This window comes from Rousettus aegyptiacus, unplaced genomic scaffold (assembly GCF_014176215.1).
Source record: "Rousettus aegyptiacus isolate mRouAeg1 unplaced genomic scaffold, mRouAeg1.p scaffold_m13_p_17, whole genome shotgun sequence".
Classification (NCBI taxonomy): domain Eukaryota; kingdom Metazoa; phylum Chordata; class Mammalia; order Chiroptera; family Pteropodidae; genus Rousettus; species Rousettus aegyptiacus.
The window spans coordinates 36,349,796-36,377,566 of record NW_023416292.1 but is presented as its reverse complement, the minus strand read 5'-3'; the positions used below and the strand labels follow the sequence as shown (position 1 = coordinate 36,377,566).

General features: G+C 38.4%; 1 protein-coding gene across 2 annotated transcripts in view; it reads right to left on the bottom strand.

Annotated features, from left to right (window-relative positions):
* The window catches only part of VAV3 (vav guanine nucleotide exchange factor 3), a 293,077-nt gene that overhangs the window by 64,712 nt on the left and 200,594 nt on the right, over positions 1–27,771 (bottom strand). The gene's annotated exons all lie outside the window — the stretch shown is intronic.

Sequence of the window (27,771 nt, the reverse complement as noted above, 5' to 3'; positions counted from 1 at the left end):
CAAAAACAGTCTGCTCCAGCCTCGTCCTCCCATTTCCCTCTGCTCTTCTCTGTCATTCCCTTTTCTCCAGACCTCCCCCCTTCCTGTGATACACTTGCTCAAGTAGCTGAGGGCATCTTTAGCTGTACTCCAAAAAGAGTCAGGTGTGTGTGGATGATTTATTGATCTACAAGTTAAAATGAAGAGCATGTGCAACTGGTATTCCTGACTGGCAAAGTTTCAGAGACAGCAAATGATTCTGGACCATCATTTTGATGTGCTGTCGTTTTGAGAGGCCCCTAGGTCAGAGACCAACAATCCACAGACCAAAGGCATATAAATTGAACAATCTCTTCACACTTCTTATAAACGTATTTCTATAATAAACTTATGAAATAGGAAAAAGGAAAAGTAAAAGAGCCATCTCCTCTTTATACAATGATACTACACTGAAATTATTAATTTGGAAGAACTTCCAGCCTGCTAAGTCTTCAAAAACTTTTATGAGCCCATTTTTAAATTCTGAGGATCCAAAAGCCCTCACAATATCTAACAGTAACCCTGACATTTAGTTTCTCCCTTATTGTTTACCTTGATTTTTTTTCCTCAACTGTTTTCTAAAATAAAAAAAAGTAATTCAAGTCAGATAGAACCATTTAGTTAAAATCTTACAGATTCGGATGTGAGCAGAGTGAGTATATAAATGTATCAGTTTGGAATCAAGTGAATATATAATTATTACTCAAAACCAGCAATGTTTCATAGGAGGAGACTGGCTCTGTATCTTCATTTTAATGTGGTAGAATGTTTACATTCCCTTTCACTGGGGCCAAGGATCAACGACCAACATACCCACATAAAAACATACATACACTGAAAACACTGTCCCCATCACAGGAGCTCACCTTCATAACACTGTAACAAGAGCGGGAGAGACAACGGAAGCCACACTGAGTTCTTTTAAAATAATACTGTTTGGGGCAAAGGGAACACTGTATACTAACATGGAATGGCAATTCTACCAAAGAAGGGTCTTAGGATAATTTAGTCAAACATATCATCAAGTCCAGTTGCAAATAGCTAACTAAACGCAAAAAAAAAAAATAGTGTTCCTTCCAACACCAGTCTGTCACCTACTGAGGGGAGAATCCTGGGTGACCTGGAAAAATAAGAGAAGATTGTGGAAAGGTCGTACCTGATTGGTTCGTGTTTTATTAGTTAATGAATAAGTCACTACCTTTTCCCAAGGAGGCTGGGGGGGGAAAAAAAACAGATTCAAAATATTCCAGTAGGAATAATAGTTTTATGAGCAACAACACACCTTTAAGCATTATAGAAAGTGCAGAGATTTTGTTTCAAAATCTCTATAGCCTTGGAATTACCATACAGGGGGTAGGTATTCTGCCTCCTTCCTATAAATTGGGAATACTAAAATATTAAGGTATTAGCCTATAAAACATTTGTCCTCCACAATTTTTCAATTTAAAATTTTTGAAATATGTGTAGAATATTGATTTTAGTAATAGTATTGGTCATTTTTTTGCTCTTCAAAAAAACTCTTGACTTTTTTCCTGTTTCCTATCAATTAAAAAAATATTATTTTCTTACTGTTTGTTTTCCCTGTTCTTACTTCCTTAAGGTTAGCTTTATTCATTCCCCAAATTCTTTGCTTCCTAATTTTTTTCTACAAAAAGAGCCTCTTTCATCAACCTTAAATATCAAAATTACATTATGGTTTCAAATTGTTCAAATTTAGCATAAGAAGCTATTTAAATGGTCACGTACACAGTTGCTTCTAATTATCTAAAAAATAATAGAACCTACATCCTAAGGGTATAATAAAAAATATAAGTAATAATTATTAAAATGTAAATTATAGACCAAAAAGAAAAACACAAATGATAAAGTAAGAAATTGTGCCAAAAGGTTATGAATCATCTAGAAGGTAGTTATACTGGTAAAACAGGGTTATGCATAGAAAAAAAATATACTGAAATAGAACCTTTAGATCTGCCTCACTTCTCAAAATACTAGTGACACTTAACACGAAATTCACGTGCAATTACAATTTACAAAAACACCTGAATATAACACATGACATACTAATACAGTGCTTAATTCTAAAACCAAAGCACTGATTTCTCGCTAACTTGATATTCCAGGAAAAAAATGGCTGACTCTAAAAATGACCCTTTCCTGAGTTCTTGGGCAAAATCTGATCATTTCATTTACGTGTTTCTTGCTCCTCGATTAAGACAAACTCCTCCAGGACAATAAACAAAACTTCTCTTTCCTTGCCAGTGTTCATTCCATCAGAGAAGTATGATACAGATAGGCTTGAATCATAGAAATTGGCTGCTGTAGACTGTTTTTGAAATACACACACACACAAAAACAAAAGGCAATGTCCTATGATTTAACTTAATACGTGCCAAAACATTTCTTTTAATATACATGTGTCGAGTACCTAATATTAATGAGGTCACAGCAAAAAGGTCCGATTAAGCTCAAGTTTGACAAAAAGTAGGCACAATTCTGCGTAAAAAGAACATTTCACGTAAATCCGTACTCGGGCATTTGCTCTGTGGAGCAACATTAATTAGTAACTCTGTTCAATAAATGCAATAAATACTTGTTGAGGCCCTTGTTCCCATCTACCTTGGAGCTATTTTTCTTTTGAAAACCTACCTACAGAATTTTTTGCAGGTTTTAACAATGACATCCTACTTTGCCCTCTGAACTACGGGGTATAATTTGTGACGGTAAAATTCCTTTCTTTCTATAAAAACTTTTTATCTCTATATAGAAAAAGTGTTTTCATTCATTACAAAAATCACAAAATAATATTTTTATCTTTAGAGCAGAGACTGCCTACATCTTTCATCTTTGTTTTATTAACTCAAAGCATAGTGCTTGGCACATGGTAAGAACTTGGTAATAAGGAGTAACTTAACTTTCAGGAGAAATTTTTACTTTGTGAGAGTCAAGTGTTAACTTTAAGACAAACGTGTGATAAAAAACCAAATTGATATTTTTTTCTATTATCGTCAAGGATTTAACAATTCGATATTTGTTCTTAAAAGCACTTTGATTTAACCACTAAGAGATATTAGTTGTGGCAGTGACTTTTGTTTTTTAGTCATTGAGTTTAATTAAACGTCCGGAAGGGCCTGGTAAACACGAAGTTAAAACAAAATCCAGGGCGTAGACCTGAGCAAGCGAAGCAGTCCTAAGATTTCTTCAGGCACCATTTCATCAAATGAACTCATAAGCGACTTCTCCAGTGCACTTCATGTGTCAAGCTCTCCACTGTCTTCCAAACGTCCCCAATCACTTTTTTTTTTTTTTTGGTCTCCTGAATAGAAAGAACCTTCTGGAATATATCTCTGTTTTCCCCAAATTTCACCAAGATCAAATAGAACGATTTCGTACAAAGCTGAGAAAAGAAGTTTGAAAATGTTTTGAAAATGTTAGGTCAATATGGTATAAAGGTAACATTTATGAGCAAATTCCACATCTATTAAGGCATGGCCTTAAAAAAAAAAATTTTTTTTAACCAGAAGTTCAAATCTCATTGCCTAGGTTCTCTTTACTTTCCCTTTCTGGCTATCTCAGGTAATAATGAGTGTTGTAGAGGGACTAAGAAGGAATTGTTATGCACAAGGTCTTCATCCTTCTTGACATTTTGTGCTGAGACTTGCCTCTGGGTGTTTATTTTCTTAGGTACCACGCTGGTTCATATAACCTGGAACATATTACTTTTGATCTCAGCATGACACTGCTACAGAGGTCACCTGAAGTCCACACAGCTACAAGAGGTACTGCAAAACACATGATTCACGGCAAAGATTGTGACAAGGTATTTTCTGTGATTCACAGAACACATCTTATGATGAAAGTTCTATTAAGTGTAAACATAAAACAGAACTGAAAATTAAAACATTTTCACATGTTACTTGGTGATATTTTCAGGCGCTTCACAGGTACTATTGAAAATGTATATCCAGCAACTTAAATACTCAATCAGTTTCTTAGTACAGTCACATGAGAGAAATTATAACAATTGCACTAACTAGTACAGCCACACAGGAGAAACAGAACTAGAAAATCTGCAGTCTGGGTCCTATTTGTTATTTTGGTGTAGAATTTATATGAGGATGTGAGCATTTCATTAAGTGCCATTTTGCTTCGATTCTCCTACTGGGCACTTCAATATAGCTTTTTAATGAAAAAAAAACACACACGCACACACTGTTTAAATAGCCTCAATAAAGTTACTAACATGCAAATATAAAATATACCATTATAAAACATATAGCTAGAGAATAGAAGATTTGATGTGTTATTTCAAAGCTATACATAAAAAATAGGATGAGATAAATGTATCATCAAACAAAGTCACTTTTATAAATAAATAAATGGCTACGGATTCTCCTGTCAAAAAGAGCCACTTGCACCTCCAAGCATCCTACGGATCCCAGCACTTTACAATATCCATTAAGAAAACTACCGAGGATTCAGAAGTTTCTTCCTTAAAGTACTCAAGAATACTGATAATGTGGTTGCTTTTTTTTTTTTTTACAAAGAAACACTTATACTTTTATGCAAATGTTACTACAGATAAGTACAGAGATACAAAAATATTTTCTATATTTTTACACTACAATCTTGGACCCTATAGAAACGTAACCCAGTTTAGTCATATTTTTTAAGGAAATAGTTACTAAGCAGCTATTATGTATGTATCAGCTACTATGTTAAGTCTTAGGGATACATGACCTCCTGTTCTTTGTTTTCTTTTGAAGGTTTCCTTTCATACACAAGTTTAAATATACAAAGAGTTTTCTATAAAATCCATTGACTAGGTAATGAAGACTCCAAGGAGAAACCAAAATGGGAGCAGAGAGGGAGGGCGAAGCCAGACCTTTCCTATGGCCTGTCTTCACAATCTTAGTTGACAAACATCCAGACACTAAATTTAAAGGGCAAACATTTATACTTTTCTTTCTCCCACCTCTACACAAAAGAAAGTTCCTAAAATGCCAACATATGTGAGAGAAAAAAATAAAAATACTATCTTACAACTAAAAATTATTTGGCATCTAAAAAGTATTCTCATGGATGATGTGATCCATCCAGCTTTACTCATTTCTTTCCTCCCTCCACGTTTTACCCGTCCAAGTTTATTCCATCTTCATTCAGGCTATGGCATGTTGAGCTCTGTAGTGTTGGAAAGGGGATTCCTTTCCTTGAAGATCTTTCCCACATAGCCAGCAGTCTCTGAGTAACAACGCTAACAGTAAATGCCACTTTCAAGGCACTAAACTTGAAGGTTTCTTTTTTGCTGAGCTGAGTTGTATAATTGTATAATTTCATGTTAATTATCACAAGTGACTGGGAAGGCATTTTGAAGGTTTAGCATCCTTGGCTTTGAAGCATGTAACTAGAAAAGAAACTCATTCATGTGCCAGTTTTTCTGGCTACCCATCTATTTCTTCACAAAAAAAAAAAAAACCAGAAATACATAGTAACCAGTGGCCTTACAGCTCCCTCTCTCACACACAGAAACTCGCTTCACGTTCACTTGGCTCTTTCTGAAACACATCATTCACTATGGCTGCAAACTGAAGGAGACCCAGGGAGGTAATTTATTTGTTTGTGCTTTGGCTTTTAGCTTCTTTCTTCATCTTTTCTTAAGGCATTTATTGATCCCTGTATTTACTAACTTAAAAAAAAAATCTTCCAAATGCTTACCTTCAGAATAAGAGTAAGTAATAAACAAGATAGGCGTGACTTTGCCCTCACAAAACTTAAAATCTAACAAAGAAAGCTATATGGGCAATTATTCTAAAGTATCATGAACTTTATAGCAGACAAATTGCAAGGGCTATGGAAGCAAAAGGCAAGAGGATATGATCTCCAGCATTCACGAGAAGGACCCATGATGGCCAGAAAGTCCTGTGACTAAGAGAACTTGCCAACAGAGCCATAGTTTACGTAACGATGTGGATGAAATTATTTTTTTCTACAAGAATAGGCTTTTAAAAAGTGCTCTTATAAAAATTTATGGGCCTTTAAATAACAATGAGAAGTTAATTTGTAAAACATAATTAGGATTATCTGTCAAACAGTCCAGTGCAGTTGATGATATGAAAGAAATTGGAAACAATCTAAATGAATGGCAATAGGAAATTGGTTAAATGAAACCCAGGCTACATCCTCGTAATTACGAAGCAAGCTGAAATTTAAAAATAATGTTATAGGAAACTGCTTACTGGTAGAATCATGCTCAGATATGACTTGGAGGGGGGAAAGAAGGTTATAAAACGGCAATGTGCACGGCAACGGCACATTTCTTCTGTTAAAGAGGGCAAGCAAGAGAAGAGAGTGTGGCGGCACACTGCACAGCGTTGACAGCAGCCACGTTGGGTTTGCGGAGTTCCAAGAACTGTTTGCTCATCTGATTTCCTGAATCTTATATAGTTAACATGTTTCTTTTATAAAATTTTTAATTAAAGTATTCTTGTTCTTGCGATTAAACAATCTCCTTAACGACACCCTGGTTGTCTACAAAATGAAGTCTAAATTGTCCTGACCATGAACCCAGGCAAAACCCAGTATTTTCCTGCCACGCATCCCAGTCACCAGCTACCAGGTCCACCTCTCGTCAATACTGCACCTGTGTGTGACTTAGAACAGGCACCCACTCTGGGTGGGCTTGGCAGACAGGTGGTACGTATGCGTAGAGAAAAAGCTCTCCTTCCTCTGGAAAGTGACTCTCCCAAGCCAGGAACGCTGGTTGGAGGTCCGCCCTCCCCACCCCCCCCACCCCCCCACCCCCCGCTCCTTTCCCTGGCACCTCTGTGAGGTGCAAACCAGCTAAGCAGACCGCACTTCCACAGCTAACAGTTCTGTAATCATCCCGATCCCTCGTGGCTGCCACCTCTGGAACACCTTCCCCACCCTCGCAAGTGATACCTTCTTTGTTCCCCTGTGTTTCTATAAACTTGTGAATCACTCTTACAATCTATTGAACATAAATTGTATAGCATTATTTTGTTTCCTCCCTACTCGAATACAAACTTAACAAGACCAGAGAACATGGATTATTTGACTGTTTATTGTTAGTACGGTGTGAAGTACCTAACGGTCTCTCGATAAATGCCTGTTGAATAAATGAAAGGCTGTGTGAATGTTTATCACTAAAGAATAAACTTTAAAAAATAATTTTAATAACATTTTTAAAAATGTATTTCTTGACTAATTCTGCTTATACAACTATAATGGCCTAACAGGGCCATCTTTTGTGTGTATATATTGCTAAATTTCCTTTCAACTCAGGCATGGCATTAGACTCTGGCCCTAGAACAAAGATCGTGACAACTGTAGTTCTAGTCTTTATCTAACATACTCTGGGACTCAGAAATAACCAATTTCTCCAACTGCATCTGCCAAGGAAAATAAAGTTGGCACTCCAGATTGGTTGGGAGAAGTGTTTTTCTTTCCTAAATGAACAATAATTGTTTAGATTTTCAACTCATTATGTGCCTGTAAGCAAAGAATTAAACAGCTTTGAAAGCAAATGAAATTTAAATTCATAATCTGACTAACTGCTCACATGGTATAGACCTGAAATTTTAAAACCAGAGCACTGTATTTAAAGTGCTTGTGTCATTTTTTTTAAAAAATGAGTTGTTATGCTTTTTTTCAGCATCGAATCCGCTTTGCAAAATGAGACTCTCAACGAATTTATAGTCTCACTAGTCATCAATACAAATACACCTAGTCCCCTTTCTCTAATTAAAATTATATTAAAAATTATAATGAAATTTTTTTTAAAAAAAGGTTATAGTTGAGGATGAAACAATAGAGCAGCTCAAAAAACATGCACGAGAAAATACCTTCTCAATTTTTATTCTCTTCAATTTGTATTTTTCCTTAAAGGATTTCTATAGTGGGGGGGGGGGGGAAGCACCTGCCTGAAGCAGAGATGATAAGATCTGATAAGGTCCCCGAGGCATAAGTTACCACAGACACTCACAGAGGGTTCCCAGAGCCCAGATGCATCTGCTCCTCGATGATCAACGTTTTGGAGGCATAATAGTTATCTTTCCTACTTTATCAAAAGCACTGAGAGTTGAACGGATTCTATTCAAAGCCACCGGTCTTAAAGTTTCTTATGTCCCAAATCCAAGCAGAATGGCAGGTTATATGATGAGGTTTTAGCGAGAACACTTACTAACCAAATGAAAGCTGTGTGATATGCTACACTTCAGAGAAAAAGGCTAATAGTAGCACATTCTCTGTGCACCTAGTAGGTAGAAAAAGACACAGGAACATATAAGGAATGGGCAAGAAAATGACGCTGATAGTTTCTAACTTTATCCAACTGCGAGTTAAAATACTGGCAGTTAAAAGTGCTTTCAGAACGGGGCAGGTGTCAATCAGGAAGCAGGAATTCCCCCAACGCCCAGTGAGACTCCCACTATTCACAGCAATGACATGCACATCTGCTTCCCAGGCTACTGAGTCGGGATGTGTCTTCCTGAAGCATCCCCGGGCTTTTCAATTATTGTTGTTTATAAACCTAATCAGATTTTAAATATGCTGAGACAGTTATGTTTTAAAGATATCTGGGGTAACTATTGTATAAACTACTGTATGAACAAAGGAGTACTTTTATAATCAGATATGTGTCACCTTGGTTCATCCGGTTAGTCAGGATTCATTGGAAACTTAGTGATTAACTAATGACAAGTTTATTCAATGACTTAAAATATATTTTCCATATGTAAATATTCAAATGGAATTTTAATGTATTAACTATTATATTCTTGAATGGTATCATGTGAATTTGGGTTATAAAAAATCTTTAATAATAAAAAAAGTTGAGAAACGCACTCCTAAATCGAGTATTTCAGAGAGAGAAAAAAAAAGACTCTTAAATTAGATGTGCATAATATTCCATTGGAGGGGCTTTGAAAATATATCGGGGTCTTCTGTAACCTCTATAAGCTTAAACTTTCTCTACATTTTTGCACCCTTGGTAGAGTTAAATTGAAAAAATCTGTGGAAAAAAAATGACTGTATAAAGTTCTTTTCCACCAAACATATTAAAGATGAAAGGCAGGACTATATGCAATGCGATTCAAAATAATTGCCAAAAAAATGTTTCCAAAAAATTTTTCCAAAAATTGCAATTTGCAAAACGAAGCATGTGCTACTATTTTACCGCTGCTGAAAAATCTGATTGCCTCATCTTTTTGTACCAGCAAACTTCCCTCTGTAACTCCAGCAAATAGTGTCATAGTAATAGTCTACTGCAGCTCTTATGGATCCTAAATGAAACTCCTATTGTTTCGACTTAGCTCTGAGTGGTTGACATTAGAGACAAACGATCTTTACTTGAAGATTCTTACAAAACTTATCGGACTATCACTTTATAAACATGTCTCTGTTCTACACGGCTGTGCATCTAGAATCTTTTGTTCATTGTTCTTGTGGTCTGAAAAAAAATCAACACAGCTAGTATAGTCTCACCCATTTTCAAATGTTTTTATTGTTTATGTATACTAACCTGAAAAGTAAGCATATAATAAAAAACAGGACTGCTAGCCTCAATAAAAACCATTTTCTTAATTTTTAAAGTGTGTGTGTGTGTGTGTGTGTGTGTATACATATATACATATATATATAGAAGCATGCATCAGTTTTGCAAAGAAATTTGTACACCAAAAACCAGTGTTCCTTTCATAGAGTTGGGCTTACAGTTCAGTTTGGTATATATTTACCAAGCTCCTACTATGTTCTGGATACTGTGGGTGCAAGCATGAGAAAGATGAGGTTCTACCTATTAATTAAGGAGCTCATGAAATTTTTTTAGAAAGTAGACGCAAACCCAGATCCTGTGGAAAGAATCCTACTTCAGTGTTGTCACAGGAGGAGAAGCCAGAGCACACCAGAGGTGAAGCGTGATAAGGGAATATCCTCAGGGTTTAGACAGATAAATGATAGAAGGATGAACAGAGTTAACCAGATAAAGAAGTGGGGTAAGGTTATTTTGGCCAGAAGCAAGAACATGACTAAGCTACAGAGGCAATGCATGTGGAAAATACCAGAGCTCTGCTATTGCAAAAGAGATTAGCAGGGGTGCGTCTGGTACGAAGCAGGTCTTGGAGGCCTTACACATTTACTATCCTGTGGACTAGTTCTGAGCACGGGCTGAAGAACATGAACAGGAGAGACCATGGTCTCTTTTAAGCAAATCATTCTTCTGGTAGTTTGGAGGCGGCAATAAAGGAAGCTAGGATTAGAGGCAAGAAGAGCAGTTAAGAGGCTATGACAATAGTCAGTAAATTGAATAATAATTTACTAAACACCCTTGCTCTGTGTTGGGGGGGGGGCTGGCAGGACGGAGGGGTGGGGGGGAGGGTAGGGGAAAGCAGAGAGGTTGGGAGTGGTCCACACCAGGCCAGATAATAAGGGGTGCATTGTCTCAGGAGAATTTAAAAACAATAATAAAACTGACTAAGCGCTAGTTTGCTTTTTCTTATCACCACGAGCCAGTCATTAGAGCACTGTCAGTGATAAAACATCCCTCCCACCACTGGGTGGACAAGTGCCACACACCCACCCACTCTCCCTGTGCATCACTGATAAAGGCTTTTGTGCAGGGCCCTGAAGTAAAACTATCTGGGAACTGTAAAGATAAAGGCCAGGGGCTGGCCTGTAAGGGAGATATCCACCTAGCAGGGGAGAGAACGCTCAGGCCTCAGTCACCAGGACGCACAGTCCGCCTCCTACAAATCCGTCCTTCCCCGGTCCCGGGGAGATCTAGGCCGGGGGCCACGTCCGCTCACTGCGCAGGGTTCTCCCTGCTGAGGGCAGAGCCAGCGTCCCACCGGTCACCGCGGGGACCCCACATCCCCACCTGACCCAGACAGAGGGCACGAGCCTTCCGCATCGACACTGCGGTGCCCGGCTGCACTCCTCCCCGCGCGCGGAGCCGTCCCCGTCCCTGCTTTGTGCCCACGCCAGCGACACATAAATAAGGGAACGACGAGCAACGCAGGTGCAGTAACTGAGAAGCGAGTGCGACCCAGAATCAAAGCGGAGACGCGCGGCGAGTTTGCTGGAGCGAGTTTTCTGGAGCGAGCTCCACTCACGGGCTGCGCCCCGCGCCCCGCGCCCCGCGGAGCACAGGCCTCCGAGACCCTGACCATGTTTCCTCCCCACACCCTCCTCCTCCTTCGGTCCCTTCGCCTCGCCCTTCCCCTGCACGGCAGAAGACGATCCTAGGACAGTAAGGCACGAACAGGCATCGGAAATCACCAAATCCAACCCAGTAATTTTCGAGAGTAAAATAAATCCCTGAAAAAAATTAAATGATGCTCAGGAATAGCTAATAAAGCGCTTACTCTCAAAGAGAGAAAAGACAAGGGTGGACGCCTTACTATAGCTCAGGAGCCCGGGCCCGAGGAGACGACGCAGGTGCCCTGAGGCAAGGCGACGTGTGCAGCCTGGACGGGCTGTGTGAGCCCCCCCGGGGGGGGGGGGACAGCCCCCACGCCCACATGGCGAGGCGGGGGGTGTCTGCCACACTCGGCCTCGTGGCGCTGTAGAGACGCGACACAGCAAATCACCACGGCCCTCGACTTCCCACTCGGTCCTTCCTACTTCTGTAGCGCGCTGATTATTTATCGAAACATTAATTTTGTTTTCCCAGTATTTTCCTTGACCCTGTAAGCTGACGTCGTTGTTTCTTTGCCTTAGGGAGCATTGCAGGGTAGAAGGCAAAGGCTTTTTAGAAATCACTGATTCTCCATGCCCTTCGTCAAGCCTGAGCCCCTGAAGAGGTGATGCGGGGTGTGCCCCAGAGGGGAGGGAAAAGAAGAGCCAACCAGGAGGGCGGAGGTTCCCCAGATGGAGAAGAGGTCGGAAGGCCGAGGTTCCATAACACCGGGCAGCCACTGCCTGCTCTGTGGCTTCTCTGCGCGGCAGCAAGACTTCAAGGGCTGCCGTGGGCCCGGGGCGGGCTGGGCCCTGAACCTCAGACACCCGCTGGTCAGATGCTGCCCTGCCCCGCATGGTGTCACAGTTTTCATATACCTAATTGGGGGTCAGGGGCTCATGGCTGGAATTAAATTGATATTAAGACAAAATTTTAAATAGATTTATTTCTTGCACTCCCAAATTTATGGGCTGAAATTTCCAGCAGCTACCTTCTAAAACGTAAGTCATTTTAGAGACAGCTAGGACAGAGCCCAGTGTCCTCTAGGACAATCCGGCTGTACCTGGCTTCTTACCCTGATGCTGCTGCTTTAACTGCCCAGCACAGTCAGCTCTCTTTAAATATTAATTTATAGCCTTTTAAATATTATAATTATCTCTATGTATGACACACTTCCACCATTATCTCAAGATAACTAAAAGTATTTTACTTTAGAAAATAATCCTAGCTAAAACTTACAGATAGCATTTACCATGTGCCAGGCCCTGTTTTAAAAGCTTAATGTATATTAACTCATTTAGGCCTCATGATAATTCTACAAAGTGAATCTTAGGATCCTCATTTTAAAGAAAAGGAAGTTAAGGCACAAAAGGTTTAAATGACTTGAGCAAAGACACACAGCTGGTAAACAGTGGATACGAGACTGAAATCCAGACAGCCCAGTTCTGGAATCCACGTACCATTAATTTTCACAAAAGCCATGTGGTGGGGGGTGGGGAGCAAGACACGTGGGAACTAGGAGCTCGTACAGCTGCCTCTAATGGGACTGGATTCCTGGGAGCGGAACAAACGAGACCACAGCACTGTCACCGGCCTCTGGAGGCTGCAGCCCGCGCTCTGCCCCTACAGGTTTCAGCTCGCCTTCCACACCTGCCCAGATCCTGTGTCCTGAAGATGGTAGTGACGACAACAGCGATCATTTATCAAGTGCACACTAAGGGCCAAAGTGCTAAGGCTCTGTGAATACATTAATCCGCACACAACAATTCTAGAAGGTGGACACCATTTTAACCTCTACTCAAGAACAAACAGACTGAGGCCGAACAGGTTGCCCAGCTTCTCAGGTGCGTACCGCTAAGGGGCGGAGCTAAGCGCCGGGCTGGGCAATGCCAACTCCAAAGCCCAATTTCTTAACCACTTTTATTGTCTTGTCTCCTACACTGCGCACTGAAGAGCATGCCTGTGATGGGGCAACAATACTGGAAATACAATCCATGAAGTTTTTTACGGGAAGCAGTGTAAAGAGATTCATTGTAAGGAATATTACCATAATTGAGGATTGAGAACCTCCACTGACGATGGTTTATGTTATAATTATATGCACACAGACGTGACCAACAATAAAGAACAAAATGGAAAAACATAATCAACCTCTATAAATTATTTAAAATACCAAAGTCATGCCGAATCCTGTTTTCTGCACAAATCCTAATGAAGACATTAAGGAAAAAGACAGAATGTATTAAGAATAAACAGAAACAGCATTTATTACATCTGTTTGGGGCCACTTCCTGATATTTTGCTATGATTTTATTACCTAACCATATTAAAATCAAAGCAAAGACACATCAGTGGAAGACCTAGCATGCTGTATGGCATGAGCTTCCTTTCTTGCCTGGAACTGTAGTGAGCCAAGGGTGGCAGGTACTCAGGGTTCCTTTACCTGCCTGCTTGCTTCTCCTTGCAAACCAAGGCCCTTCAGAGCCCTTCCCAGGGCTATCCAGTCATCTCTTGTGCTCTCCTCTCATCCAGGACCCAGACATTCACGCAATTAATTACACAATTCCCCCTGAGGTCAAGGTCAGATGTCTCCTTCCTCTTGAGATTTGCAATTCAGAATGGTTACTCTTCTTCACTCTACCCAGGATTATTCTCCCCAGAGCCCACCTCGACTCACTTTCTCCCTCCCCTGAGCATCTGGCAGGATCCACGTCTGAGGCCATCTTGTCTACAACATACATCTCTGGGTAAATTGCTCCGATTTAATGAATGTGCCCCCCAAGACTCCTAAATTAGTTTAAAACACCTAATGCTTTTACTAGTTAAATTTTTTAAGTTTTTAATAAAACTGTGGTTAAAAGCTCACCTTCAGTGTTTACAACTTACATGAACTCAGATACATGCCTTAATCTCTCAGGGTGGCTCCCTCATCTGCAAAATGGGCACAATATCTATCTCGCAGTTTACCTTGTGAGAATTAAAAATAAAGACTATATAAATTCTAGTACATGCATAAATATCACCCAAATATTCACCCAATGGTTATCTTACCAACTTTCTGATGAATGTGTAAGTCATTATCATAAGACATTAAAGTAGTTACATATGTAGAATTAGTAGCATAAGAAATAAGCAAACCATCGACTTTTCCATCACTATGGTGAGAGAAGAGCTAGCAAAGTCTCAGAATCTGTTTGTGCAAACTAAAAAAGAGGAAAGTGACAATTCTAGAAAAATTTACTCTCAAAGGAACGTAGGTAGTTCGCTAGGAATTTCTAAGGCTTAATATTAACTTTAGATTTTTGAGTCAAATTTATAAATGGGACGGTTACACATTAAACAGGATTTTTGGCTTCTGGTTGGCAGCGTCTTATTACAGAAGCGTCCTGTAACAGTTAGTTCCCAAGCTACCTATCGCCACATGTTTATTTGAATTCTCTTCAAGTCTTTTGCAATCAGGGTGTGGGGCTCGCAATCTCTGAGGGAGTCAGTGTTGACTCTGCAGGGAACATCCCCAAGGGAGAAAGCCAAGCACTGATAACAGGTCAGAAAGAACAAAGGGGGATAAAGAGGGAGGAGGTAAGCCAGTGTTCTTTAAAACTGAAGGAAGAAAAATTCTTGCTTGTGCTTTAATTCTACCGTACAAAAACTGCCTGCTGTTCTACTGTGCTCCACTTCTTCTTTCTAGACTATTTTGGCTTAAAAATGAGCTAAGCCTGGCTATGTGTCCATATGATCCCTTCTTTATTTTTTACTATTTTAGGCGGGGACAAAAAGAGCTACCCTACTATTGTTGCTGGACGCCACCTCTGCCTGTCTCCTGTGATGTTTCCAGACATCACAGCCATGTCTCCAACCCCACCCTCAGAATTTTTTGTGCTTCTTTTGGCTTTTAGCAATGCTTCTAATAACGAGGGCCAAAGAAATGAGCAAGAAAGGGCACGTCCTTTAATAGGAACAAGCAAGAAATCAACACGTTTCCAAAGTGACTGAAAATTTCACCATGGATCCATTCCTACTTCTGACGCTTGGTAGCCAGCAGTGTGTAAACAAAAGGAGACAGAAACCACCTTTTCTTGCATATCAAGGGTTTTTTTTTTTTTTTAATGATTGTTTGAATTGGTGCCTCTGTTTTCTCACAGTGGTTTGCACTATTCCTTTCTTCTTGTTATACTGTTCTCGCTTTCATTTGTTGGCGAAGTGCCATGTTATTTATTACTTTTTTTTTTGATTTGTAAATAACTTAAAATTAGGAGACAGAAAAAAATGATGTAAAGACATAGTTACGAAAAAAAAAAAAGCTGTAAAACCTTCAGTAAATACTAATTTAAAAAACTGCATACAGAGGATGTAATAATTAATTGTATGGCTGACTCTAAAATTCCACCAAAACTGCTAATCGGCCATATAATTTTAACAATGAGAGGTTGAAATATGTGGAAAATAATGAAGACTGCAAAACTTGGCACTTATTTTTATTCTATTGCACTACTTTGTATGTCATAACTGGGTTCAGTTTTCTATCTTGATCAGAGCCCAATCTCATCTGTGCCAGTTGATAATCCTGTGATATAGGTAAGGTGACTATTTCCACCCTCGTTTTATAGAGAAAACTGAGGCTATTAACGTCCTCAAAGACGTACACAGAGGCCTGTATTGAAACCCATGTTTCCAAACTTCTACCCCATGCTGCTTCCTGCCAGTGAGATGAGAACTCTTGTCACTGTCGCCTGGTAGCCGTTGACCCTGACCGGGCACACCTTTGCATGTTGTGACCACACCAGCAGGAAGTAACTGAGCCGGAATCTTCTGTGTCCACAAGTCCTCTGACTCAGGCCCCAAACTCAACCAACACACTTTACTGCTATGTACTTACTATGCATGAGCTTCTCAGAGCATGTTACATTTACATAACATTATCACAAATCAAATAACAGCCAAATTAAAACCTCTTCCAATAAAGATAAAAAATAGGAAAATGGGGGGGGGGGTTGCCTTTCAGAAATGTTATTGATAAAAATTGGCAAGAGACATGAAATATATTTGTTCTTGTGCTTCGACGATGATTAATGAACTCTTTTGGGGGAGACAAGATCTGCACTTGGCATTCATACTATAAACTTTTCTCATCCCGGTAACTTCTCTTTAGGTGGGAAAAGTAGTTACATAAGGCAGTGATTAATAAGATGCCACGAATGTTGATTTAGTCCCAGATAGGGATTTTTTTTCTCTCTCAAATCTAGATGCTTCACCAAAATTAATTTTAAGTCACACTACAAATATGAGTAAAGTGCCAATTCAAGTTGAAAACACGTCATATGCTCAACCTGAGTCCATATGCTTTTTTCCAATTTCTTCCTGTTTTGCTAGAAAAAAAACATCCTTGAACAGTCGGATTCCAAGAAGGTGTTGCCATTTCGTTTTTTCGAGACCATTGGCCAATTCTGTTCTTGGATACTGCTTGAATTCAAATGGAAGATACATAACTTTTAAAATATGGGATCCCTAAAACATAACATTACATTTTGTTAAATGGCAAGTTTCTTCCTCTGAGAGCTAAAAAGCTATACTATTAGCAATACAATAGCAGGTGGTGGTAGAGAAATACATGAATATTTTCACTTTTCATCTGTCTAATCTTGTCGATAATGCTCTAAACAAAGTGAAAGAGAATTCTCAGTCCCAAGAATGAAAATTCTGTCCTGAATTGAAGGTATCACATGATTCTCCTTTGGGCCATTGAAAACAACAGGAAGCTATGAGCAAAACTGATGCTGTCTGGACATCTAAAAGCATGTTCCCTGAATGGACCATCAGGAGCAAGGTGCCAGGGAGGAAACCAAAGCCATTATCCTACCTGCTTGCCGCCGGCTTCCCAAGAAAGCCTATTTACTAATTACCTAATATCTTCATGGAAACATATAAAACTTCCTAGATCAAAGCTGTGAAATATAGGATGTCCACACGGTTTTGGAAATGGGGACATATCTCCAGCATCTTTCAAGCAGATGTGGAAATTTTCTTAGTTTGATGAAAAATTATTAAAACTAAAGATCATTTAAAATAAGAGATCTAGTTTCAATCCCAAGAACAGTTATATAAATTAAGATGAGAAAAGAGTGGTAAAATTAAGGAGGCTGCAAGGGAAAAAGAGAGCATTGGGAGGAGGAAAATACTTAGAACTTAAGTGAACATCCACAAAATATTTTCTCCTACCTCAAAAAAGACTTGGGAAAAGTAATCTTAGTTTGTCACAGTTTACAAACAAACAAACAAAAAAGAGCCAATTATAACAATATTAAATCCTCGTATTTGTTTAAATACATATTCCCTTACTATCTATTCAGAGCATATATCATGACATGTTATATAATCTGAGCCAAATACGTGTATAATAAAGCACGAAATTAAAAGTATGCAATGTAATATGGATGTTAAACAACATATAAAAAAGGCAAATTTAAATTTTGTAAAATGCCATATTATAAATCATTAAAAGCATTTTGATGTACATTTTGGAACTGCTCACAGAATTTTAATCTACTACTTAAGTTAAATGGCATGGGTCAAATGCTACATAAATTAAACAGCAAGGTTAGAAGTAAGTACTTAACAGAATTCAGAAGGGGAGAACGTCTAAGTATGAAAGCAAAAAAAAAAAAAAAAGACCATATATAAAATATCCATAACTATGACCACGTGCAAATTTAAAACTTTATATAGAAACAAATAATATGCTATGCATACAAACTATATACATGATATATATATGATATATGTATAGTTATGAACAATTTACAACAGCACTAAATCCTGAATAAAAAAAATGGGTAAGGTATAAACAGATAATTCACAGAAGAACAATACAAACAGCCAATCAACATTAAAGAGTCTATATCGCTAAAAATCAAGTCCATACTGTGTTATGAACTACTACGATATGATATAAATAGTAATATACTATTCTTTTCTCATTGGATAACTTAAAGTAAGAATAATACATAGCATAAAGTAAGACATGGTCTCGCATGTCAATAATGATGGGAATATAATTCAATACAATATTTCTAAAAGGCAATTTGGCAACATATATATCTAGAATCTAGGAATTCATATGTTTTTGAGCCAGAAATTCTACTTCCATAACTCCGTTCGAAATAATAATAATCAGCCACGTGAGTAAATATATTCATGTATAGATAGTCTTCAACACAGTATTTATAATAATGAAAATTTAAAAGACTACTGTCTAACAACGCATTAAACTAAAACCACTTCATGTATTTTTGAAGACTATTAACGATTCAAGATGCCCTTCACAGTTTGGCCAGGATGATCTCTCAAACCAGGCCTGGCTGGCCATGTCAGTCCTCTGGTTGAAAGGCTCGCTCTGCTCTCGGGCATGAAGTCAAACTTCTAGATGTGAATTAATAAAGATCCTGCCTTGGTTGCCTCCCGGTTCTCATCCCACACAGCGATCCCTCTCAACTCCCCGCCATCCTGTGCTTTCTCCAGCTCAGGGCCTTCGCTGGAGCCGTTTCCTCTCTACCTGCAACCCTCTTACCTCCCTTCATGTCTTGCCGATCCTCTACTCACAGCCTGGGTTTCACGTTAGACACCATTTTCTGATATCGCCTATTGAAAGTACAAGCCCCTTTAAGCACAGCCCCTGTAATTCCCTGCTCTCAAGTCTCACCTTTACTCCTTGACACTGCATACTGTGCGAGGGAAAACACATCTTATAAACTTAACACGGAGCCTGCATACTTGTCAAACGGTTGAACGAACAAATGAATAAACAAATATGCTCATGAAACAACATCAAGTTACAAAAGCAGAGTGTCAAATTGAAAATACAAACATTTCATAAGCATATGGCTACACACACACACACACACACACACACACACACACACACACTACTAGGAAAAACTTGTACAACAAAATCAAAGTGTAAAGGTGACTCTATGAGTGAGGTGATTACGATTTGCCCAGAAAACTTTCCTATACTTCCTTACAGTTTCTGAATTTTTTAGAATAAACTTTTCAAACTAAAAATTTCTAATTTATCAAAGGTCAAGTGTTTTTTTTTTTAAAAAAAAAGAGATATGTGCTGTCTCGCTTTTAAATTCAGAAAAAACTTTTGAAACTATATAAAAGTATGAAATATCATAAATGACATGAAAAACTAGACAACAAATACCTACTGTATTTCCGTCACCTCTACTAAGGTTATCCAAAAGACAACATTCCCAAATAATCTGAAGGCAGGTTTCCAAAACTGTGATATTTAAAAATTATGCATTAAAACTTAAAGTAACTCCTTAAAATGGCTTTTTTTTTTTTTTTTTTTTAAATCAGCTGCTTTCCAGTTTAACGTTTAGCCTGCCAGAATCATCCTTCCCACTTCAGAACCGTGAAGCAGAACGAGCTGTGCCGGGCAGCGCCCGCCCCGCACGTTTCAGAACCAGGGTCCACGGCTGTTTGTTTCGGAACCTCTAATTAGCTGCCTTATCTTCCGCTAGGGATTCTTCTGCTGCTGAGTTTTTATCGTCCAAATTAATTGAAATACTGTAGCAATTTCAGATTAACATTTTCAAAATTAACAATGCATAAAATAAAATCACCCATAAATCTGCTTTGAAACAGCAGCCGCTAATGAACTCTGCAAAACAGACCAGATCGCACGGCTAATTTGCACTGTATGATACAGACAGACTTCAGGAAATAAGTTTTCCTCTGTCCGGGGCTTGGCATAAATAGTGCACACAGAAGATCTCTAGAAGAATGAGGTCTCTGGAGCTAAACCCTGTAATTAAGCCGTGGTATCAGCCAGGTACTGTGTGACCTGGGGAAACTACTTAACCTCTCAGAGCTTTGGTTCCCTCCACTGAAAAAGAGGACCATCTCCTCTTAGTTTGTGGCAGACAGACCATAAGATTAAACCCCAGTGATCTCTGCATCCTGGTATTCGAAGCTTGTTTAACTCCCTCCCCTGACTCATCTCTAGCCAACAGAAACGTGATGGGATGTCATTTCCATGGTTGTGTTATGTAAGATTTCAATGTCCATCCTGTTAGGAGATGACCACCTTCCTGGCTTGCACGCAATGACGAAGAAAGCAGCCATGCTGGGGAGGCCCCCATGGCTAAGAATGGAGGATGGCCTCAGGCCAACATCAAGCTGGAACGGAGGCCCTCAGTTCAACAGCCCAGAAGGAACCAAATTCCACCAACAAATATTTAATTGAGCTGGGAAGTGACTCCTTCCCCCACTTCAACCTTTAGATGAGACACAGTCCTGGCTAACAGTGAGGTCTTGTGAGAAATCCAGAAGCAGAGGACCCAGGCACACCATGCCCAGACTCTGACCCACAGATACTATGAGATAACACTTGCGTGCTGTGTTAAGCTGCTAAATTTATGGTAACTTGTTACACAGCAATAGAAAATTAATACAGGCATATTTACATATTAGTAATAATCATCACCACCATCATCATTGACAGAACACTTGCTATGTGCTTCTTGATAAATGTTTTATCTATTATTTCATTTAACCTTCACAATGATGGTAGAAGGTGTTACTGCTACTATTGCCATTTTAGAGATGATAAAACCGGTTGACTTGCCCAAGCTTATACAGGAGGAAGTGGAGAGGCAGGACACAAAGCCAGACCTCGGGCACTGCAGAGCCCTCAGGTGAAACCCCTCAGGTGAAACAGGTCCACCTCTGAGATGAAAAATGCTGACATCCAAAAGTGCCTAAACTAGGAGAGAGCCTCCTCTTTCTTTCCTCATTCCTCCTTTATTGCCACTAAAGCAGGTTGTGGCTTAAACTTAACGCCTCAAGGGCTGCATTCTCTGGATCTCTGACATTCGCATCCTGACCCTCCCAGACCTGAGGGTAACTTTCTTCCTGCTGTCTCCACAAAACATGCTGTGTTAAGTCCTATTTCCTCAGTTCTCTAATCTGATGGACCGATCTATACTAAAAATGTGAGTAGGAAATAATGGACGGACGATCATGTCCTAGAAACACAGTGCCTACGTTAGAGAATATCAAATGGGCATTTCAGGTACAATGCCAGGGTTGTAAGAAGCTATTGGGAGACAAGACAACTGTTGTTTTCTTGGTTCCCCTGCAAACCAGAGGCGTGTGGGTAGGGATGGGCCTTTGTTGGGATTCTGCAGTCCATTTTAGGTACATTCCTCCAGATTTACCTCTTTTTATACCAGAGAACAATCAAACAGAAGAGCCTACAAGTGGGAAAAGGACATGGTAGGAGAGGTGGGAAACCCAGCCGCAGCACGCCCAAGGAGGAAAATGTCTGAAACTCACACATGAGGTACACAATCACAGATGCGCATGATAATCTGCTAAAACCACGCTTCTCCTTTTCCTTCCCCCATTCTTTTGAGATCATAACCCTTTTCTCTTACGGAAAATCAATGTCCTGTGGATAGGCCAGGTCAGCCCAACTCTCTGTTTTGGAGGTGGGCACAGCAGCCAGGCCGGCCAATCACAGGTAGCTACATTGGCTGCAGCCATCGCCTCAGAGATGAGCAGATGGTCTAGGCCGGGCCAATTAAAGATCTCCTTGGGATTTCTGTTCGATTTTCTCTGGGATTATTAGCAATGGGATGATGTACACTGAGAGTTGCCAGTGGTCAACTTTGCTACCGAATGAGACAACCTGCCTGAGATGCCTGTTGACAGGAAACCAACAGGGAGGAAAGGAGAACAGAGGCAGGGAGATAAAGGGAACCCTGATATTATCTGAAGCCTGGATCCAACTCTGCCTGAAGCCAGAACACTGTGGACTTACTACTTAAACAAGGCAGTAAATCCCTCACTCCTGTTTTTCTTTTTCTCTTAGGCTACTTTGGAATGGGTTTATGTCCCTTGACAAACAATACTGGATAATGTAGAATTGAGTTGACCCCAACCTAGTAACAGACTGATAACTTTTACATCTGTAGTTACCTGTAAATTCACTTTTACATTTATGATTTCGTTTAAAGACACTGAAAGATAAATAACTGCCGATATGAGCCATTTCGACAGAAATTCCACACAGTGCACTCCAATGTTCTAATTAACTTGATATTTATATATGGAACTAATGTATTATAAGATCATAAATGATTACGGCTTTAAGGATTATCGTATCGACATCCTCTTTCCTGGTGTCCGCTGGACATTACGTGTATATCAAATACCGTCATCTGAAGCCAATAGTTTCGATTCGACTAGTTCTTTTCGTTTACCTTAGTGCAGAGCGAATCTCTAAAACAAGGTTACTGAAGTCTCAGAGGTGGTTGGCCCCTAAGAAATTTCTCGTTTCTTTGTCAATTTAGCATTACACGGCATGTTCTTTTCTTTCTGAAATGGAAAAGTATTTAACTAGCAGGATCATGAATACAGCAAAGGAAGCCCTTATTCCTTCCAAATAAGGAATGTTTTATTGATGATAAATTTAAAAATTGGCTCTCCAAGTTTGAGACTTCCTTTTCAGAATGTTTTCCTAAAATTGTATAGATATATACTTTATTTCCTAAAGATGTAATTACTGTAATAAGAGAAATTATAAGTTAGAACTGCAAAAATGACCCAGAAGTAGGTTCTGTATATAGTGCTGCCAATGTTTCATCTCAATAATCACATTACTGATGATGTCTTTTTCACCTATAGCATCCCTGTGTCTGTCTTCCAGTATCTACCTGGCCCTCATTCCTCTGTTGGAGGTACCTGAACAGTGGGAAAGCCTGGCCAGCAAGGTGTGGACATACCTGCCAGACCACAGCAACAGTTAAGCCTTTGCTAACTCAGAATGAGACGTTAAAGGGAGAAATAAATCCTCCCAAACCCAAAAAGATATGAGTGAGAGTCTGTGATGTACATTTCAGAAATCTGTCACTATGGCAAAGGGAACTCAAAAGGTAGTCCTGCAAATAACTACCGTGGGATCAACTGCCTTGATGCAGAGCTAGTCTTGTAGTCCCTAGTTTAATAGAGGCTTGAGAACAAATCGGATATTTTAAAAACAAGAGCAGGCTCCCCAGCACTCATTCACAGCCTGGATTTCTCATTTCTCTGCGATGAATCTTAATCACGAGTTTCTATTGTCCCAAGTTTTTTCAAGTTCATTCTTTCAACGTGAAATATATTTTTACACATTTATAATTGTGCTCCTAATATTTAGATTAGGATTTATATTTGATGAGAAATTAGTTTTAGAGGTGACAGAAAAGACAAAAGTACGTTTGACTGATTAATATGGAAATAATGTAATCTATGGATACTCTATTACTTATTTATTATAGACAAAAACTCATTTATAACACCCTTCAAGAATATACATTTGCCTACTCCCCCCTCCAAAAAAAGAAAGAATGAAATGTATTTTTAGATAAGTAATTTTAAAAATCCCAGGCTGGCTTTCTATTTGGAAACCAAAAATATAAAATTTCTCTATTGAACAAATTGGAATTATGTTTAAAAGCATATATGAAAGAAGACAACAATTTTGTTTAGATTTAAAATTAGTTTTTCAATCTTCTGAAATTAAAACATTAAGGAAAACTGCATTAAATTGTAATTTAATACAATAAACCAGCATAACAAATTTTTATATAAATGAAAACATACACAGACAACCAAACTTAGAGGCAATTTGAGCCCACACTTGCTTCTCTCTTTTCCAATTCCTTTTGTTTTTTTGTACATACTGCATAATTAGATCTTTATATATGTTTACCCTACTATCCACTAATTGTTTTCATGACAGTACGTCATACCATAGTGAATCAGTAAATAAAACAGTATATGTAACATTTTTAATATATACATTCACACACATGCATTTATGCAATTGAGACTTGGATCTGTTTCTACTCCTTCCTTAGGGCAGCACATAAATTCCTCGTGGAGAGGGGCCATGTTTTATAATTAATGATATTGTTGGTGCTTACTGTTCTATAAGACACAAAGTTGGCAATGAAAAAAAGATTTCTGAAATTTTCTTCTTCATACAAGAACAGATAGGAATGGCAGTATATAAGAATTCCATCTACCAAGAAAGGAGAGAATGGCCACCTCTGAAGATGTCTCTGCTAAGAAACAGTAAGACATCTCCTCAGTGCATAAGACAGTGTTTCTAAACCAGATTTCTTTTTGTAAGCAAGAGTTTCACACTGAATGCAGGAGAAGCAAGAGCACAGAGAAAGAACTCTTCTCAATTTAACCATTATCTGTTCATTTACTATTCAAGGTTATCACAAATCACGTGAGTAACCTAAGATCAGAAAGAGATGAAGTACCTGAACATTTCCCATCTACTTCATCTAATCTTTAAGCTGCACAACAGAGAACGATGTCCTGAATTTTTTAAAAGCTAGTAGCTATGGTCTTAAATATAAGATGCTATGAGTCCCACAAATATAAGACATTTTGCAATCATCTAAAAACATGGACTTGATTAAAAGAACCCGTATCCTGGTATACAGATTTGCCACATGCAAACTAAAATAAATCTTGTATTTCCTATATCTAGACAGAAGGAAATTTTTAAAGCTCGGTATTAAAATTTAATTGGTAACTTTGACCTTGAGTGCCACTTTAGGCGAAAAATATTACACCAAGTGTTCAGATTGTCTTGAGATTTATGATCTCATGTTCTCGAAAAAGGCCTAGCACCTCCGTGTTCCTGAAATAATTGATCTGTCTCTTCTAAGTGTTTTTTTCCTGAAACATCTGTCTTAGAAAGGTACAAACTGATGAAAATACCTTGTTATATTTAAAAAACCCAAAGAGCTACCAAAATTTGCATCTAACATATTACTATATTTATAAAAACGGTCAAGATCATAAATTGATAAATTTCTTAGCACACAACAGAAGACAAGAAAACATAAACTAAACTGCAAGGCCATTTGCAAATATTATCTATAAAGATTGACTGCAATCAATAAGAGTGAATGTTTTAAATGTGCTAACTCACATCTTTCTTGGTTTGAAAAGAATACCACAATATACTATATATGTTTTCAAACTTAGAGGTTTTTCTTTCCTTTTTTTCTTATTATAATCACAAACACTACTAACTTCAAAAGTTCTGAACCACCACTACTGATGGTATCCCTTCTTAAGGAGAAGCAAAATACCACGGAAGCCATTAGACGAGCAGAGAATAAGGGAAAGTTGAAAATGTCTGTGATTATGTAACTTCTAACGTCAGTGGAAATTCAGCATAAGATTCTGGATCTTTTGAAAAGAAATATCTGGCAAATATTATTTATTCTCCTACATATGACAAAATGTCCAATATTAAATAACATGTTCTACCACAAAGTAATTATTATAACAATTGCCACCTCTTAGCATTTATCATATATTGGCACTGTTGTAAGTACTTTACAGGTACCAAGTCACATAAATGCTCATGACAACTTTGTAAGGACGGTCTTTTTTTTTTTTTACAAATGAGGAAACTACATCGCAGAGTGGACACAAATTGATTGCCCAAGGTAAACTACAAGTAAACAGCTAAATGGGGTCCCCGGCCCAGGCAAAGTGGCTCAGAGACATACTTCCTACAACTGTATTATTCCATATTCCATTAGTCTACAATGTGAGCAAGAAGAATTTAAAAAGCAAGAGAGTCAATGCATACAGAAAAAATTATAATCATTCATTAGTTCATTTAAAAATATTTATTAAACATGTATACACAAAGAACTATGCATTAAGTTCTTTTCTAAAACAACAGATCTGCAAAGATACATAATTTACCTTTGTACATGGCTCTGATGAAGTGACTACATCTAACCTCCCATATTGTTTAAAATTGCCTTTTTCTACAAACCACCCTAAGTGAGGCCCTGGGAAACAGTCAGTGTATTAACACTGTGAAAAGTCAACTAACTTATCTAAAAGAGAAAATTTAAATAAACTTCCTGGTAAAAGCACTAAGAGCAAATAATGCCCCCTGGAAACAGTCTGTCCATGCTGAGGAAGCCTGTTTTACTGATGATGCCTTGTTTAAACATCCTGGGAATAAAACATTTCCCCCCACCACCTCCCTAACACACACACACACACACACACACACACACACACACACACACACACAGACACCTGTGGAAATCTGCTAAGCAACAGTCATATTGGAATCAACTCTGAGTAAGACCCTATCAAGCAAGGGTTAACTCTGAACGAAAGAGCTTTACAACTTACCAACGGAAAGAGGCAAAGATACAACAGACAACAAACCCTGAAAACACAGTCAAGCCTAACATCAAAAGCTACCCACGGGGTGAAATAGTTGTCATCATATTAGAAGCTACAACAGGCAAGATCATCAATTTTTTTTTTTTTTTCAAAAAAGGAGAAAACACTGATGTATTTACTATACCTAATGGAAAGATGTGTGAGTGTGTGTATAATTACAAGCAAAACATATAACACTACTTTTATATTTATGACTTTATTCCTCATGAAGACTTTCATGATCTTTGGACAAATCTTTGGACAAACAGGAATATCAGAAGAATTATGCCTACACAAAGTCATCATCTTTACGGTAAAGGATAAACTAAGTTATTATTGGTCTACTTTGTCATACTTATAATCTGTGAATTTACTATACCTCTCTTTAAATAATCTCAGGGCTCCTAAACTTTTTGACTATAAAATAAATTGTTAACAGTCAAATGTGTTCCTACTGATATACTATAAATCCAGAAAGGCACTTACCTGGGAGAACATGGATTAAATGACAATACCCGTAGAAAATATTTTAAAATTAACATTTATAAAGGTTAGATAATTTTTTGAAACAGAAATACTACAATTCACATGAAACAACAACAACAAAAAATGTTTGCAGTCACACACTCCTAGAAAACAGAAGTCACTTCTGCAGAATCCTTTGCAGAGGGTATTGTCTTGGGATAATGAGAACTGTTAAAAAGTAAACCAGATCCCCAATTTTTGTTCAATGACCTCCATTTTTTTCTGTAGTTAAAAGATTTAAACTGATCAGGACACAGGTGAGGCAACTTCTAGCCGGAGGCAACGAAGCACCTAGAAATCTTTTCAAACAGCTCGCTGGCATGGGGAGCGTGGGTGTGGTGTCAATTAAAAGTTAGAATGCTAAACTTTACAGCTAGGTGAACAATGTTTATGATGAGAAAACAAAATATATAATCCAGATTATTTTCCAGCAAAGACTACTACTCCATATTCCATGTTTCACTTGATTTATTATCAAGTTATTTAGAATCCTTTAGCCACGAATAACTTTTACCCACAATAATATGACCAGTACATAACAAATCTTTGGTAATTAAATTGTGGACGATACAGCTTAATGGATGAAAAAATAATTACACTAAAATAATGATAGGGCAAACCTCACCTGTGTTAAATAGAAAACAACTGAATGCTCCCTGCAGACAAAAGATTGGTCTCCAGAGTAGATACTTGCTCACAAAGTCCTTAAATTCATTCTTCCATTATAAAACGGTACAACATCCAGGATGAATGTAGAGAGTAAGGAA